At 43.3% G+C, this 13036-nt stretch overlaps 1 protein-coding gene across 1 annotated transcript in view; it reads right to left on the bottom strand.

Annotated features, from left to right (window-relative positions):
- LOC115091938 overlaps positions 1-13036 on the bottom strand; it is a 268754-nt gene that overhangs the window by 210529 nt on the left and 45189 nt on the right. The gene's annotated exons all lie outside the window — the stretch shown is intronic.

Genomic DNA, 13036 nt, shown 5'->3' with positions numbered 1-13036 from the left:
CCTCACTCCGAGGGTCATCAAATCTTTACAAGAGAGCACTGTTCTGTTCGTACGTCTCACTTTGAATGTCAAACTGGCCCCTAACCCCTACACTAATACCTAAACCTCACATCTAGTTATTAGGCGGGCCTCCCATAGGGATATAAATACCTATCTAGTATGAGGACATTATAGCTAGTCAGTCAGTCAGTCAGTCTCTCTCTCTCCACACCCCTTTTTCTATCGCAGGCAATATTTAGTGCATTTTGATAAATCCAGGCCTAAGTTTGGATGAAATTAGGAATCTAAATTTATGGACTCTACTTTTATTTTTTAATGTCAGCATTAGGTAATCAGGACCCTCCCAACTGATTTTTTTCTGTTGTAAGACAAAACATTCAAGATTGAGGCAGCATCTCTACATCATATATAATTTCAGATTTTCCTTCCCATAAGTCCATAAATTAAAATTCCCTATAGAACAAAACGAACCTATACTGAGCACTGTTTTTCACTTTTCAGAGTGATGACTAAAATGTATTCTCTCTCAAACAATGGGAATGTCTCTTTAAAATCCTCAAATAGCCTGCAATGTGGGAGCAGACTTACATCCAGACCTCCCACTTGGTTGCACTTATTAATATATGAGAGTCCACTCCAGTGTGTGAGTTATAATTAGGGCTTTTTTCAAAGGAATGTAAACAGGGTAAACATGGTAACCTAACTTAAATTTCTGCAGCGTAAACTACACAACAAGGGATAATGCAAATAGTCCAAGATCGAGTCTGGATAAGTTAATACAGCTATCAGTCTTCTAAGCTGATAAATTCGTTAAGTTAACAAATATTTTAAGATTCACAATGGCACCAACTAACCTCACACTCCTTCTTTGTTTGAACACAGCTTAGTACATAGACTCCCTTATTGCTATGAATCAGCCACTGAAGCAAACCTTTGCTCTCAGTCCTCCCAAGGGTTTTTTAAATACAAGTCAAGTTACTCACATAAATTATTCTACCTTTTATTTCAGGCAATATCTGTGATAATTCAAAGAGTACAAGACAACATACTAGTTGTAAGTTTTAATTTACCAATATGCATTGAACTCAGAAATTTTAGAAATCAAGAGGCCAATATTCAGCTGCTGTGTGGCTCAGCATGTTAGCCGGATAAACTTATCCAGATAACTCAGCTTATATATTCAGTGGCGCAGCCACAGTAAGTACTTATCTGGGAAAGGATATTCTTTAAGATGCTTGCGCTAGAAATCTGCCTTTGCCCAATAAATCAGTGAATTGCCTTTAGTGAATACCTGTTTTTTGTATCCAGATTGGTCCTGAAGACAGCTTGATTATTTTGATACCTTACATTGGACTAGCATTATAGATCCCGATGATGGTGTACATGACTTTCTGTGGCTAGGAGGGATCGTTAACTGAAGAAAGGATCACAATGGTGTTCATGTACAAAGCATTGTTAGATAGTCCTTATGAATGATGAGGTCTATATTCAGACACAGTCCGGTTAACAAAGTGAGCCGAATAAACTAATCCGGCTAACATTTGGAGGCATTTTCAGTAGTGCAGCCGCACAATCGAGTATAGCCAGCTATCTGTTATGTTTCGAGGTAGATGGCTACCGTCGAAGGGCGAGGCCTCTTGGACTGTAGAGGCTTGCTAGAAGACTTCACCCTGGAAGCACGCGACCCTCCCAGGTGGAGCCCGTAGGGGTGCGGCCGCTGGGACTTAGGCGACTCCTCTGAAGACTGTAGAAGGTCCGGATGCAGGTGCCTCCTGCAGGTCGTGGGTTCCAGATGGCTGGCGCCTCCAGCAGGTCATGACAGTCTGAGGACGGAGTCGAGGAAGAGTCCAAGCCGGTCCGAGAATCAATATACCAGCGGGGTCAGAGTCCAGTCCAGGGTCCAAAGCCGAAGAAGGGTCCAGAGCCGTACCGGGGTCAAGCCAGGAGAAGGGTCCAACACCGTACCAGGATCAAGCCAGGAGAAAGGTCCAACGCAGTACCAGGATCAAGCCAGGAGAAGACACGTCCACCAGTCCAGAGGTCAGAAGCCAAGAATCAATCCACGGAGCAGGGGAGAAGAGCGGGACGAAGAACGAAGAACCAGGAGCCAGGAACACACTCAGGCAGGAACCTCAATACCAAGGCAAGGTCTGAGAGGCAGACCTTGCCTTTTAAACCCCTGGAAGAGGAAACAGCCTCAGAAGGGAGCCACGACATTTCCTGTTGTGGCCCCTTTAAATCAAATCTTCAGCTGCGCGCGCGGCTCTAAGAGACCAGGAAGGAGGAGGAGTCATCGCAGCCCCGCTGGGCTCCGCGGCTGGCCAGGACAGCGGCCAAGGCCGCGAGAAGATCGTCGGAGGAGGCTCCCTGCTCCTGCAGAAGCCTCTGGGTTTCCCCCATGAGTTTGGCGAGTTGCTGCTCCCGGCTGCAGTCCGCCGCGGCCGGCGGCCATGACGGTTAGCCCCGGTCGCGGCTTGCTGTGGCCGGCGGCCATAACACTATCTTAAGTAGTTAACCAGATAACTATAGCTGGCTAACTGTAGGACAGCTCTGACACGAACAGACTTAGCTGGCTAAGTTAACCAGCTAACTCTGACTATCGGAGTTAGCTGATTAACATAGCCGGCTAACTCATCTCCTCCCAGTTATGCCCCTGGAATGCACCTAACTTATCCAGCTAAATTCTAGCTTCCTAACTAATTAGCCAGCTAGAATTTATCCAGATAAAGGCTAAATATAGTCGGGTAGGACATTTAGACAGATAGCTTCTCAGATAACGTTTTAGTTAACTTTTCACTTGAATATTGACCTTGACAAGTTTAGGAATTATAACAGGACACACTAGATTATCACTTAACTATACAGAAGTGATGGATGTTATGACATAGTAATGATATAAAATGAATACAGCAAAAATAGTGTAATATACACAAGCTTGAGACAGGATCAAGTCATAATGTTTGTTGGTTGACTAATAGTATGAATCAATATATATATAAATGTATTTTTACATGCCATATAGAAATGACACAATTTACTGTGGCTGAAGGTACTACAATGGTATTTCATGAAATTTAATTTGATTTATATTCTGCCTTTCATGACTTTTCAGCTGGTGTTTGGAGAATTTTTAATAGATTTTATGAGTTTTTAATTGTTGGATGTTATTCTGTTCACAGCTGTTTTGAAACATTTATTCTGCTTATTAGTATAGTTTTACAATTATTTCTGTGTGGGGATCTATAGCTGCTTGCTAGTTCTGTTTTCCTAATAGGAGGTGTATTGGTGTTTAGGGCCTGATTTAATATTTGTAGTATTGCCTTTTCATAGATAGGGTTGTTACTGGTTGAGTGCATTCCATAATACAGATGTAACTGCGTGCGAATTAGTTTATGTATATAACTGCAGATCTTGGGAGTATGTTAGGTCTGTTCTGTGTGTGTTACTGAGATGAGATATTTTACTAGTATGTAAGTGTTTGTATCAGTCTTATTTGTTGTGTTTTCTCAAGAGGACATGCATTGGTGGTAAACTGCTGTCTTTTCATAAGTAGGGCTATTGAGCCTGGAAGTAGAAGGAGTTTGAGTTGCTGTTACTGAGATGACACCAGAACCAAAATATCTTTTGTAGGGTGAGTTGTAGGGGGAATGTCGTAATTCTGCTTTACATCCATTATTGTGGGTCAGGGGGGTTCCCATGGATGCAAACTGTACTTTTACATTTAGCCCCGTGACGATCATGGGTTCAGTGTGTCTGTCATGCATGTGAGAACCATCTGTCAGGTGTGTCCTGACAGAAAAAAGGTTGAGAACCACTGCTCTAGTGTATCATACAGTTTCTCATTGCAACCTTACAATTAACACATAATGCTACTGTATAGTTTGGCAGATTCCTTATAATAATGTCACTTTGGGAAACAAAAGGTCTGGATTTCTTTGTGGCTTTCTAAAATATAGTTGGCATGTTAAAATATATTTCATCTCCTCTCATGGAGTTTATGTGAAAGTATGAGATACCAAAGAAGATTGCTTGTCAGAGCGTGTCAGTTTTGTATGAATTAATAGCTAGAAAACAGAGCTGTAAAGATACTGGTACTAATAACCTGTAGCATCCTTTTGCTTTCAAATTGCCTCAGGCTTGATATTTGCTCAATCTAATTTGGGGTTTGGAAGCCCAGCAATGTACAATACTTATGTAGCATACAAAATATAGCACAGCAAGTACAATAAAGACCTAGTACCTGCAGAGGTTTTTGTTAAATGATTATGTAATTCTTTCCTACTTAAAGGAGAAAATCATATTGGAATGTAAGAAAATACAAACCTAAATAAATACAAATACATAAAGATTTTATTTTTTTCCTATGGCTCTCTAACTAGAGCTCCCTGAAATAGACATGAGAACAATCAAGATACCAGTACAGAGAAAATCAAAATGGTGGCCTGAGGAGAAACAGATAGGGATCAGAGGACAGGATCGGCACCTGTTTTTAATGCTTCCAGTTTTTATACCGTACAATTCTCACTAGTTGCATTCTTTAGCATAAGCAATATTTTGCTCCTGTATAGGTCCCTGGTGAGACCTCAGTTGGAATACTGTATAAAATTCTGGAGACCACACCTTCAAAAGGATGTAAACAGGATGGAGTCAGTCCAGAGGGTGGTTTTGATCCAGAAGGTGGCTACTATAATGGTCAGTGGTCTTCATTCCAAAGCATATGGGGATAGACTTAAAGATCTAAGAGATAGGGGAGATATGATAGAGGCATTCAAATATCTCAAAGATTTCCATGCACAGGAGGTGAACCTTTTTCAATGGCAAGAAGGCTCTAGAATAGGGGTCATGAGATGAGGGTGAAAGGGGGTAAATTCAGAAGTAATCTTAGGAAATGTTTTTTACAGAGAGGGTGGTGGATGCAGGAACGCTCTCCCAGTGGAGGCAGTGGAGACAAAAACAGTATCTGAATTCAAGAGGAGATAGTATAAATACAGGGGATCTCTAAGTGGTATAGAATTATAATGCTAAATTAATTGGACAGATGGGCAGACTGGATAAGCTATATGGACTTTTATGCCATCAAGTTTGTATGTTTGCACAGTAATGTATAATTGATGCTTAGCTGTTGACATTGCAGAATAGCATGTGATTGTAGAAAAATCACAATATATTGAAGTGTAGCGCCAAGATGTGTGTGGATCCTTAAACTTCAAAAGATGAATCAATCAATATAACAGGTACCAAGCGACATTGATTTTTAATCAATGTCGCTTGGTACCTGTTATATTGGTACCTGTTATATTGGGGTGATGTGGTACCCACAATGGGGTTTCCCCATTGTGGGTACCACATCACTTCTCCACCCTTATTTGTATTGTAGAAAAGTCAACATCCATGACTGAGCTCCATTCAGGACAGAATCTTGGATCAATATAGTATTTTCAGCAGTTATTCTATACAGGCCAAATTGGCTATATTGTTACCTAAGAAAAATTATACTGTAATCCCCACATTTTGTGGGAGGCTAACTTCTCAGCCCTGGAGAGCCATTGGATACCATTAGCAGGGGTGGGGGAATTCACACTGGTTCTGTAGATTAGCGACAGGCTCACCTGCAAGGCCAACTAGGTAGAGGGTACCCTAAAAAATAAATCAAAGTTCGATATTCAAAGCCATTTAGATGGATAACTTACAAGTTATCCGTCTAAATGGCAAGTTTCAGAAAATTCAGCCAATTTTACAGCTAAATTATAGCTGGATAAATCATTATCCGTCTATTATTTAGCTGGATAAAAAAAGAGGAGTTCCAGGGGCATTCCAGGGCATGACTTACTTATCCAATAACTTAGCCAATTTTCAATTGTAACCAGCTAAGTTATCAGTTCTCACTTGACCGGATAAGGTGCTAGTTAGCCAGATATCATCAAAAGATATGTGGCTAAACAGTACTGTCAAAATTGTTTTAAAAAGAGAGAAATAAAAGGGCCAGTGGCCTGATCCCCTCCCTCTTCCAAAAACATCATACATGGCTCTGTCAGGTCATGCATCCTCCACCTGCTCAAGCCCCCTTACATATTCAAAATGTCCCCCTGGTTTGCAGGTTGGTTCCCCCCCCCCCCCCCCCCCCCCTTCCCTGCTTCTTTGAAACTATGAAAATCGGGCCTCACCAGATGGGCCCACTTTATCTTCAGGAGCTACTGACTTACTTTACATTCTCATGGTCATTATGCTCCTTGAAACAAGTAATGCTGATGGTTCCAGCACTTTCGCAAGTTAGAAACTATTCACTAAAAAGCATTTGCCACATGCTTTGGAATACAGTACCATTAGGTATTTGACTAGAGCTATAATATTTGAAATTCAGGAAGCAGGTTTAAACCTAGTTATCTGGGAAGGCTTTCCGAGAGCCTACTAACTAGGGGGGTCATTTATCAAAATGCACATTTTTAACGCATGCGATAGCACCATATCGTATGGTGCGATGCAAATCCTAAAAAGAAGAGGCAGGAATAGGCTGAGTTTACCATTTTGCAAAGCTGTATTTCAGTAGTGTTGAGAGAGAGAGAGAGAGGTAGGGTAAGTTTTGAGTAGGTGAGACTACACGGCTCTTTAGACTCCTCATCAAAATTTATAGTGTAAATCAGTAACTTACAAGTATGTATTAATTTCAATTGTTTAAGTGTAAAAGCCCTGGCCATTTCTTTTAAAGTTAGGAGCCTCCTAATTTGCAGAGGATAGCAAATGCTCTTTTAAAAGACAAAAGAATAATCAACTTTTGTTTATGGTAGGCTATTAAGGCTGATATTCTTCCTTGAGGTCCATGAGAAAGAATGTTAATGCCTTGTAAATTCAAACTAAGAAATGATTGACCATATTGGCTAGAAGCCATTCACTGGTCAATAGAGACATCATGTTGACAGTAATTATAACTAACCCCTCCTCTGAAATAGAAGACCTTTGATTCAGAGCTCAGTTAACTATTCATATCCCTGTTGCCAATAATAGGTAAGGGACAGAGTACAGATGAGAATTCTTAACCAATCAGAGCTGTCTCTTTGAAACCTGGGGTTCTATTGTTTGAACAGAGATTCACACACATGGGGGCTGATGTAATAAAACTGGCACTAAAATTGGAGTTAAATTTTAGCACAGGTTTTACCAAATAAGCACGTTAATAACAGGGGTCCCTGTGGGATGCAGTAAGATAATGGCATGCAAATCAAACAGGAGTTAAAGATGTATGCTAAATGAAAAATGCGCACTAAAATGTGAGTTAAACTGAAAAATCCAGACTAATGCAGAAAAGTGTTTTAAAACAGCAGTAAAAAGGTAAGTGCTTGAAGTAGGAAAGAGTGTGACCAAAATGACCTTGCATGCAAGATTGGCACTGGGTATCCTGACTTAGGCACATTCTCCCATGCAAGACCATTTAGGCAAGGTATGCCAAGTGAAATCAGATGGTAAGCTCTCTATGGAAGGCACCTACAGCTGAACAGTATGCACTTTCATGCTGGGAATCTCAAATGGCTGTAGTTGTCTGTTCCAAAGAGCTTACCCTTTAATTTCACTTGGCAAAATGGCCTTGCATGTGAGATTGGCACTGGTTATCCCAAATTGGACACAATCTTGCATGTAAGACCATTTTGGTCAAACTCCTTTCAACTTCAAGTTGCTTACCTCTGTACTCCTGGTTTAATGCACCTACAGTAAGTGGATTTTCAGGTTAATTCATTGGCCTGAGGTGAAGTAAAAGTTAACTCACATTAGTGCTGACAATTACATTCTATTGCTGTGTCCATGTAATAGTGTCTTTCTACCAGACTGGGTGCAGCAATAGAATAACTTTGAGTTTACAGACCAAAGAAGGCATACGCTCTCTGGGGCTTGCACCCACAGCTGAATGAACATAAGCTCTCTTGGGAAGGCTCCTTCTGCTGAATGGTATGTACTTGGTGCTGCGCATTCCAACTTTGAAATATTGTTCAGCTATAGGTGCCCTCTCCAGACAGCTTACTTTGAAAATGTAAATCCTCCTGGGTCTGAGGTGGAATACCACACTGAGCATAACAATAGGCAGCCTTTGCCACCAGAAATGTGAGTTTATGCCACTTCAGGCACCAGTCACAGGTTTTGTTTTCCTGAACAGCTGGATCGCTCAGTCACATGTACTGCTAAGTGTATATTGTTCAGCTGTTGGTGCCCACCCAGCCAGCCTATGCTTTTGTTCATCTAATTGTAGGGTACATTCTACAGAGAGCTTCATCTTTAATTTTACTTGCCATTGAATGAGAGAATGTAGCCACAGATTGGAGTGCACAGTACCAATCTCACAAACAGTGCCATTTTGGCAAGGCATTTCAAGTAAGCTCTCTAGGGAAGGCACCTTCAGCTGAACAGTATGTGCTTTGGCACTGTGCATCAGATTTTACTTGCCATTCTCTGACAAAAAGGTTTGGATGCAGTATTTACAGCTAACTGAACAATATGTAAGCTCCCTCGGGCACTCTGACAGATCGGACTCCCCTGGGCCAAAAATTAAGGGGCCTCATGCTCCGATCTCCTAAACCAGTGGTCCCCAAACCTGTCCTGGAGGGCCACCAGCCAGTCGGGTTTTTGGGATATCCACAATGAATATGCATGAGAGAAAATTTTCATGTTGTGGAGGCAGTGCATGCAAATTTTCTCTCATGCATATTCATTGAGGATATCCCAAAAACCTGACTGGCTGGTGGCCCTCCAGGACAGGTTTGGGGACCACTGTCCTAAACCCTCCACTTCGACTGAAATAAGGGGCCATGTGCCTCAGTCTCCATTCAACATTCCTACAGCCAAGAGAAAAGAGCCCCCAACTCCCAACATTCCCCCTTGCCCTCTCCTATCTCCAGAAGATCCCTCTCCTACCCCTAGAACAGCATTCAAGAAATATAAAGGATCCCAAAGGGAGGAGCACAAAGAAGAATATTTGTATCAACTGAGGGAGACAAATAAATTAATCAAGTTGGCAAAAAGTCAAGCAGAAGAGAGGATTGCCAAGGAGATAAAAAATGGTGACAAAACATTTTTCAGATACATCAGCGAAAAGAGAAAGGTCCAAAGTGGTATAGTGAAATTGAAAGGTGGTAATGATCAATGTGTGGAGAGAGACGAAGAAATGGCAGAAATATTAAACAAATACTTCAGCTCTGTGTTCACTAAAGAAGACCCTGGAGAAGGACCATCTCTACACAACAAGAAACTGGAGGGAAGTGGAATAGATGAAAATCCTTTTACAGTAGAAAATGTGTGGGAAGAGCTAAAGAACCTGAAAGTGGACAAAGCCATGGGGCCTGATGGGATTCATCCAAGGATATTGAGGGAGCTCAGAGATGTTCTGGCGGGTCCGCTGTGTGACCTGTTCAATAGATCCCTAGAAACAGGAGTGGTGCCGAGTGATTGGAGTAGAGCGGTGGTGGTCCCGCTTCACAAGAGTGGGAACAGGGAGGAGGCTGGCAACTACAGACCAGTCAGCCTCACTTCGGTGGTGGGAAAAGTAATGGAGTCACTGCTGAAAGAGAGAATAGTGAACTATCTTCAGTCTGGAGAATTGATGGACAAGAGGCAACATGGATTCACCAGGGAAGATCCTGTCAGACAAATCTGATTGACTTTTTTGACTGGGTAACCAAGGAATTGGATCAAGGGAGAGCGCTCGATATCATATACTTGGATTTCAGCAAAGCTTTTGATACGGTTCCGCACAGGAGACTGGTGAATAAAACGAGAAGCTTAGGAGTGAGTGCCGAGGTGGTGACCTGGATTGCAAATTGGTTGACGGACAGAAGACAATGTGTGATGGTAAATGGAACCTTCTCTGAAGAGAGAGCGGTTTTAAGTGGTGTACCGCAAGGATCGGTGTTGGGACTGGTCCTGTTCAATATCTTTGTGAGTGACATTGCGGACGGGATAGAAGGTAAGGTTTGTCTTTTTGCGGATGACACTAAGATCTGCAACAGAGTGGACACGCCGGAAGGAGTGGAGAGAATGAGACGGGATCTAAGGAAACTAGAAGAGTGGTCGAAGATATGGCAGCTGAGATTCAATGCCAAGAAGTGCAAAGTCATGCATATGGGGAGTGGAAATCCGAATGAACTGTATTCGATGGGGGGGGAAAGGCTGATGTGCACGGAGCAGGAGAGGGACCTTGGGGTGATAGTGTCTAATGATATGAAGTCTGCGAAACAATGCGACAAGGCGATAGCAAAAGCCAGAAGAATGCTGGGCTGAATAGAGAGAGGAATATCGAGTAAGAAAAGGGAAGTGATTATTCCCTTGTACAGGTCCTTGGTGAGGCCTCACCTGGAGTACTGTGTTCAGTTCTGGAGACCGTATCTACAAAAAGACAAAGACAAGATGGAAGCGGTACAGAGAAGGGCGACCTGGAAGGTGGAGGATCTTCATCGGTTGACGTACGAGGAGAGATTGAAGAATCTAAATATGTACACCCTGGAGGAAAGGAGGAACAGGGGTGATATGATACAGACTTTCAGATACTTGAAAGGTTTTAATGATCCAAAGACAACAACAAACCTTTTCCGTAGGAAAAAAATCAGCAGAACCAGGGGTCATGATTTGAGGCTCCAGGGAGGAAGATTCAGAACCAATGTCAGGAAGTATTTCTTCATGGAGAGGGTGGTGGATGCCTGGAATGCCCTTCCGGAGGAAGTGGTGAAGACCAGAACTGTGAAGGACTTCAAAGGGGCGTGGGATAAACACTGTGGATCCATAAAGTCAAGAGGCCGCCAATGAAGAGTGGGTGACTCGCCAGAATGATGGCTACTGCCTGGACACAATACCCTTATTCAATAAACATACACATGCTTACTGTGACTCCAACATCGCTCTAAGCTTCAACAGCAAGAGGAAATGTGGAAAAAAGGATTTGCACTCACAAAGAGGGGAGTAGCTGGCTTGTTACGGCGGTTACTACCCCAAACCAAATAAGCCTGACACTTTCAATGCATATACAGCATAGCTCTCTGCTTCAACGGCAGGGGAGAAGAATAACTGATACTTCACACATCCAGCAGAGCTCTCTGCTTCAACGGCAGGGGAGAAGAAAAAAGGGTTTGCACTCACAAAGAGGGGAGTAGCTGGCTTGTTACGGCGGTTACTACCCCAAACCAAATGTGCCTTTCAATGCATATCCAGCATGGCTGTCTGCTTCAGCAGCATGGGAGAAAGACTGATACATCACGCATTTCCAGCATAGCTCTCTGCTTCAACAGCAGGGGAAAAGAAAAACTGATGCTTCACGCATTTCCAGCATAGCTTCAACGGCAGCGGAGAAGAAAAAAGGATTCGCAATCACAAAGTGGGGAGTAGCTGGCTTGTTACGGCGGTTACTACCCCAAACCAAATGTGCCTGATACTTCACTTTCAATGCATATCCAGCATGGCTCTCTGCTTCAACGGCATGGGAGAAAGACTGATACTTCACGCATATCCAGCATAACTCTTCACGCATATCCAGCATAACTCTCTGCTTCAACGGCAGGGGAGAAGAAAAAACAACCAATAAGGTCTGTATAACATAGTCTGGGTACAACAAATAATCATGGGTGTAGCTTGCTTATTGCGGCGGTTACTACCCCTACTGCCCCTAACTAATCAAGCTAGATATTTCACTTGGATGCAGCTCCATCACTGCTCTCTACATTAATGGTGGGGGTGGAAGGGAAATAGAACAAAGAGCTAAGAGAAACAGATAAGTATGAGAGAAAAAATGTGTGAAGCTTGCTGGGCAGACTGGATGGGCCGTTTGGTCTTCTTCTGCCGTCATTTCTATATTTCTATGTTTCTATGTTACTGCATCCAATATTATTATTGGGTACTTGGAAGTTAGGCAAGAAAGAGCTGGCTTTTACTCCAAAGCTGGTGCTTTTAAAAATGGTCTCACCCTCACCCCACCCCACCAACAAGGTTGGCCCTATCTCCCAGCCTCATCCCTCAGTCCTGGAATGCATTTAGATTTTTGTCACCCCCTAGGCATTGTTGGTTGTATTGGGCCCCCCCCCCACCACCACCACCACCACCATTATCAAGGATAGCCCTGTCTCCAAACCTCATCCCTCAGTCTCCGCTCTCTCTCTCTCTCCACCCCCCATCCTCCCTGAGTTCCCAGCTTAAAACTCTTCCAACTTGTCAGGAAATTTACTCTCTCCTTCCTTCCTCTGTAGTCCAGTCAACAAGAGAGAAGGTCCAGTGGTCAGGTCCCTCTAGCAGATTCTGCTGGCACTGGCTACTCTCCCACCCCTGACAATCAGGTCAGTTGTTTGACGAGTGTGGGAGGAAGAAGAGCCCATGGCAGCAGGAGCTGGTTAGAAGACCTGACTGCCAACCGCACTCTCCTCTGTGATTCTGTCTCTCATTTTGGTAGCTTCAGCAGGCCATGAGGAACAGCAGCAGCAATGCTTTTGGCCCCAGATTTTCATTTGGACCTAGGCTGCATCAAAAGAAGGGGGCGTATCTACCACGGAGGTGCAAGGCTTTTTGCCCAGTTCTCTCTCTCCTAAAGGATAGCCCTGATGGAGGCAGAGTGAATGGTGGTGGAGCTGGCAGTTTTGTTTGGCCCTGCTGTGAGCCACATCAGGTGGTGAAAGGGGAAATGGCAAACAGCAGTAGTGACTGTGGTTCAAGTGGCTCTTTTTGGCCCCAATGCAGGATTGGAGTAGGGGTGGAGAGCAATGGGGGCTCGTCTTAGCTTGCTGTGGCCCCATCAGGCAACCAGTAGGTGGCTATGGATCTCCTTTTATCCCATATCTGCTAGAAGCGTGGCGGTTTCTTCCTCAGCCACAGTGGGCAAATATCAGACAGCTAGCAGAGGCTCTGTTATGGTTTTTTTTTTAATTGCTAGGAGGCAGAAAACATTTTTGCTCTGTCTGCTGTCTCACCGATATCTGCTACCCAAGGCACAGGCCTATTGTGTCTACTGACAAATTCAGACTTAGAATTGGGCACCTTAGGCAAACCTTCAGCCTTTCAGCCCCAAACAACTACTGAT

This window comes from Rhinatrema bivittatum, chromosome 5 (assembly GCF_901001135.1).
Source record: "Rhinatrema bivittatum chromosome 5, aRhiBiv1.1, whole genome shotgun sequence".
Taxonomy (NCBI): domain Eukaryota; kingdom Metazoa; phylum Chordata; class Amphibia; order Gymnophiona; family Rhinatrematidae; genus Rhinatrema; species Rhinatrema bivittatum.
The sequence above is the reverse complement of the archived record's forward strand: the minus strand, read 5'-3'. Positions and strand labels throughout refer to the sequence as shown.